This window comes from Balearica regulorum, chromosome 6 (genome assembly GCF_011004875.1).
Source record: "Balearica regulorum gibbericeps isolate bBalReg1 chromosome 6, bBalReg1.pri, whole genome shotgun sequence".
In the NCBI taxonomy this organism is placed as follows: Eukaryota; Metazoa; Chordata; class Aves; order Gruiformes; family Gruidae; genus Balearica; species Balearica regulorum.
This window is the reverse complement of record NC_046189.1, coordinates 23639384-23645243: the sequence shown is the minus strand read 5'-3', so window position 1 is coordinate 23645243 and position 5860 is coordinate 23639384. Positions and strand designations below refer to the sequence as shown.

General features: G+C 38.8%; 1 long non-coding RNA gene across 1 annotated transcript; it reads right to left on the bottom strand.

Moving 5' to 3' along the window:
- Positions 1-5404, bottom strand: LOC142602266 (uncharacterized). The gene is made up of 3 exons (XR_012835931.1): positions 5306-5404; positions 4045-4370; positions 1-111 (listed from the first exon to the last, which is right to left on the bottom strand). It is a non-coding gene; the product is annotated as an uncharacterized LOC142602266 (long non-coding RNA).
- Between the last annotated feature and the right edge of the window lie 456 nt (positions 5405-5860).

The window sequence follows — 5860 nt, the reverse complement described above, 5'->3', positions numbered from 1 at the left end:
TTGTCCTCAAAGGTGTTCTCTTTCCCAGTGCTCTTCATCTTTCACTGGCCCATCCTGCTTCCTCCACGATCACGCCATCAGCCTGAAAGACAGTTGCTCTCTGTAGCACACCTGAACACAAACAAAATGTTCTTCTTTTAACATGAATACTAAGATTTGTATCTAGTGGCTAATATTTTTATAAATGCTCGAATTCTCATGAGCTAATTGATTGCGGTAAGCCTAGATGTTTTTCATTAGAATTGCTAAAACCAAAACAGAATCTCTACATAAAACAATCTAACAATAATGACCATATCTGTCTCCTAATTACTCAAATGGTCATATGCATCTGCGTGTCTTTTATGAATGAAACCAGAGTTTATACAATTGAAGCAGCAACTGGTATACGTCCTCATTCTCTCTCAAAGCAAAGCAAACCAAAGCAAAAAAAATTCTGGAAGTAGGACATGCTAAAATAGTGACTCATCTGCAAGTAGGAGTGACTGATCTTTGTCTAGAACTCTTGGTAACCATAACAGATAGCATTAAATTATCTATGATATCAAAAATAGAGATCTGAAACAAGCAGAAGCGTAGACTCAGTTTGGGATGACCTGTTGAGTTACTGCGATTACACAACACATCAACAGTGCTGTTTAGAAGATAATTATGTAACTGACTTTCAGAGTGACATGTATAGTTGGCATTTTATGTGAAGCCAAAAGAGGCTGAACCTCCAAATGGATGCAATGCTTCCTGTGCACCTAACTTTGGAGCTTCTGAAGATCGCAGCCCAAATGTGTATTTTAATAAAGTGTGCTTCTGTTACATTGTATTGCTGTACAGTTCCCCAGTGCAGGGAGATCAGAGAGGCGAAGGTCAAAATAAATGCTATATAGATATCGAAGTCTGTTCCGTGAGACTTTGAAAAGAAGGATTTGAAAGATGACTATTTTTATTAGTGCAGATGCATACAATATAACCTGATTTTTTTTTGTGCAAATGTCAATTACAGTATACATATTGTTCACTGAAGATTATGTCATTGGTCAAGAGGGAGGAGAGTCCCCAAATGAATGATTAATAATCAATGTGTCTGGGCTCTTATTTTATTCCTTAGAAAGGAAGAATGAATTACTGGTGTCTCTCCCAAAAATGGAAAAAAAAATCTCCCAGAAATAGGTCACACCATCTACATCTGTACACAGAGGGGGCCCCTCTGTAAGTGGATTTTGCTGGTTTGGGCATGGAGCCTCAGCATCCCCTATTATATCATTGCTTCACCTTCCTTCATTCTGATGCAATTAGGGAGAAAAGGCAATATGGCTCAGAGTCCTATTAATTTTTCATACAATCATGAAAAGCTCAGAGAAAGGGTGGAGAAATACCTAGGGAAAAGGGTTCTGAAGGAGGCCCAAGATAATGCCTAGGCATGTGATCTCTCTACAGGTGACCCAAAGTCTTTCACTGAGTCTGGGCCAACAGCAGACCTGAGTCCCGGGATGAAGGCAAATAAGACTGTGACCCCAGGGGAGTAAGAGAGACAATGTGCAGCTTCTGGAGAAATCTGTATTCTCTGACATTCGGTGACGAGCTCTCTCCAAGTAGGTGCAACATGCATTAAATGTCTACATGTGTCTTTATGTATTTTTGTATGTTATGATGGGGCATCATTCCTTTTGGAAAAATAACATTACTTTGCATTGATAAACATTAGGTGGAATCAGTAGCAATATTTGTCAGGACCATATGGTAGTTTGTTTGGAGGTTTTTTTCCTCCAAAGGGAGAAGTCACGTGGTAGAAAGAATGGTTTTGTAATTATTCAATGTCTGTAAGTAGCAGAGTAGAGAATTACTGTAGCTTACTCCCATGTTATGTTCTAGGTGCCAGTTAGATATGCCTCCAGGCAAGCTTAAGTTGTGCACTCTCCTTTTTTGTCAAATTCCCTGTGTCTTTTCTTAAGGAAACCTGCTAATTTTAACAGCTGCGTTGCTCTCCCTCTTTCTTTTTTTGTCTCTCGGTCTGTCTCTCCCTTCTTCTTTATCCCTCAACTACTGCTGCTGCTGCTTCCTAGATGCAATCACAAAAAACCAAACCTGAGACATTGAAGTGCCGGTTTTCAAAAGCACTGATTATTTTATGCTAATGAATGAACCATCTAGTAATACAATATTTCACTTGTTGTGCCCTCCTGGTGGTAGCACAAGATAAATCCAATGGTGTCTTTAATTAACTAAAGAAAGCAGAAACAAATCTCTGTGGGTTAATAATATTTATGGCCTAAAAATGAACAAACTAAAGAAGAGAGAAAATAATGTGGTATAATTCAGAGAAAAATGTAATTAAAATAAAATTTTCATCTATTCTGGAAAGTGCATCCATAAAGACATGTGCAAGCAAGGCACAAACCTATATGAGATGAAGCACTAAAATTAAGGTCATCACTGAGGAGTTGGAAAAAATATTTTTCTTTTTATAAAAAAGAACGAAGTCAAACTTCTCAGGAAGAAACGTTAGATCTTGTTGCCTACACAGGAATTAGGTCTTTTTTTTAATCCATAAAATACACAGTATCATATGGTGCCTGAACCTTAATTCAAGTAGCTCAACAACATGAATAAGAAAATGCCAGGTCCATTTAACTGTGTCCTTTGTCAAATGCCAATAGAGATGGTGACTTTTTATAAATATCCAGTAGTTAAAAATATAAAACACTGTAAGTAGATAAGGCTACATGGGTTGTATTAATGTGAGGTCATTTCACCCATTTATGATTCCTATTCTTTGGCTAGAGACACACATTTTTTCCTATCCCTTAAAATAGCCTGTGGGTCTGGAGATTTCTTAGGAAGAAGTTGGCACAGACTTACATCAAAGGAGATCCCAGAAAAAGCATCAGAGCTCGATATCGCTGCGCTGGCTCCAAGGGGGCTTCGGAAATTTAACTCTACGGGATGTAGAGATGCATTCTCAGTAGCAAAGCCAAGCTGTGGACTGTTTCATGGCTTTCCCACTAAAATACGTACATTTTGGGGTGCATCTGCGCAAAGAATCCACGTACAGCTTTAAACCTCTGGCATGCACCATCCAGTGGAAAACACCTCTCCAGCAATAAACAGCTGAGGCTGTTGTTACTGAAACGTTTACTTGTGCCTGTGAGACTTGTTCTTTCATCAAATTACTTTGGTTTAATTGAGAAATCTATATTCACACAGGGGGCATTAGCATGCTGGGATTAAAATGACGAGCGTTTCCACAGGCCTATCTATTTGTATGATGGACTGAAGATTGAATTTTCTCGCAGTTGTGCAACTAAATATAGAAGGATGACAATACAGCGTATTTGAAATTTGCCTTGACCACACACGCACACCCTGTGAAGTGCTAAGCAGTTCTGGCTCTTTGTAGTCTGTCCCCTTCCTGCTCCTGAAATTTTTATGCCACCTTTAGATTGCTGGGTCTTGATATTACTGCAATGTTGTCTGATTTAGGATTTACAACATTTATTGACAGCAGGAAAACACACTCCCCCTCATATCTCTATAACTCTTCAGATCCTAATGCTGACCATGATCTCATTACCCATTGCTCAATGTCTAAACCTTGCTGTTTAAGTCGAATAGACATTTCAGGATGATATGTAAAAAGATTTGTTAACATTATGAGATCGATTCACTGCAATGAATTTAAAACAGAGAATACTTACTGACATGTGTCACTACATCACACATGCATTGTTGTTTATAAAACCTACAAGGTTTTACAAGATACATCATAAGGTAACCGCTAAACAGAAAAGCAATGAATTGTGCCTATGCAGAAAAAAATGTATTCACGAAAACGCACAAGGAATTATGAGAAATATTTTAACAGTCATCAATCCAGCTTTAATTTTTCTGACACACCTCATTAGTGTGCCCATTGCCTTAAACTCTGATTACCAACCTCAGGTGTGAGACACGGTGTTTTCTGAGGGCACATCTCTGCCTGCGGGGTGGGAGCGGGGAGTTTCCCCTTCACAGGTCACAAGCCCAGCCGACCGGTGAGTGAGCAGGACCTACCTGGCAGGGCAGAAACACGCAGAGATGTTTCCGGAAGACAAACATCGTGGGCAGCAGCTTGGAAGCGCCCTCTGTCCCTGCTGCAATGGGCTTGGCAGGGCTGTCCCAGCACTGCGCTGTCTCCACACCACCACTATCTCTATCTCTTCCTGCATGGAGAACTCCTCTGGGATCTCCAGCTTGACAACCAAGTGCTTGGAGGATGCTTTTCTTGTCCACCTTTATTTTCGAGAGCCACTGCTGTGACTTGCAGGCAGGTCCCCAGCCAATTCCATCATCTATGTCTGTCTCTCCTTCCTGTGATGTGTCGATCACGAGGGACAGAGCTGCATAGAGAAGGGGGCAGGTAAATGGGGGAAAAGTTTATAAAAATGAGGAGGCCAAACTCTATGCACAATAGTAGTCTACCAATCACTATTCCCTCCTCCCCCTGAAGATATAATGGCCCCGTAACATCAGATTCTCTCTATTTTTCTAACACAAATTATGGTTTGTTTGGGTTAAAAATATTAACTTCAGTTAAGTGTCATCATTTATCTACATGCATGATGACATGAATGAGACAGCACACTAGTTTTGCTCACATTACTGTTTATGTACCTGGAAACCAGGGACAAATGCATGTACATAGAAGTGATAAATGTAGAAGCTCCTCCACTTTAAATGCCTCTTTGAATTTTCCACTGCTCATGCAAAATTATTTCTGTCAATATTTTAATTTCAGTTGGGAAGGGTGGAATCAAAGAAAGAGTGACACCCAGGAAAATTGTTGTCAGCAAACTGATGATTACATACCATAATGAAGAAATAACATAAAGAATGAAGAAGCTAGATGCTGTTGTATTTTTTGTGAGTTTAGTGCTAAAGAATCAAAGATGGGAAGACACATCAGAGAGAAATATTACAATATCCATCACTGTATACTATTGTAAGATGCATTATATACATAAATGATCATTTCTGTAATCATAAGAATATTAATGCAGCAGCTAATAAATAAAATAAGCACCAAAGGACAAGAATATGACCTTAAAATCCTTACTCAGCTGCCCTATTAACTTTCTGAACACCACTGAAAGTGTGTGTCAGCTGCTTAAATTAAAGGGAGAGTAATTAAAATTACACAAATAATAGGTGACTGGGGTCAGTCTCCATCACCCTATCTCCTATATTTCAGAGTATTTTACATTTTTTCCATCAATATGCAATCTTAATTTTCCTTACACATCTCTCAGGTACTCTTGGTTTAAAAACAACTTACCATAAGAAGCAGAGCTGTTGACTGATGGTCAGAGCACTGGTTTTGGGGCCATACTCTTAAATCCTTTCCCATAGTGTATCAAGTGAGTCGATTTCTCAGTATCTTTGAGTATCACTGTACTTTGTCATCTTTCTTTTTAAACAAGCACGTTTAGTAGGAAAAAAGGATAAAGAAGAAAGAAAAATCAGATCTATATTTCAGATCTATACCCAAGATCCCCTTTTCCATGAAGATGGCTTACATACAGCAAATGAGCAAAAAAGTTATACTCTTACACTCTTCTCTGGGACATTAAAAGTCACAGGTAGAATACAGAGTGCCTCAATAATAACCCAGACTTTTGCATTTTTATTGTAATAAGAATAATAATAGTCATAATCATAATAATAAAAGACTTGAAAAAGTGAGACTGGGAATTGCATCAGACAAGATAAGAGAAATCCAAATGGCAGCAATATCTCCCCATAGGGTCCTGACCAGAAATAGTTCTTTCTTCAGAAAACATTGAGAGGCTTCTCTCAATGCCAAAGCATTTTACAGTCTTTGCTGGAAGTC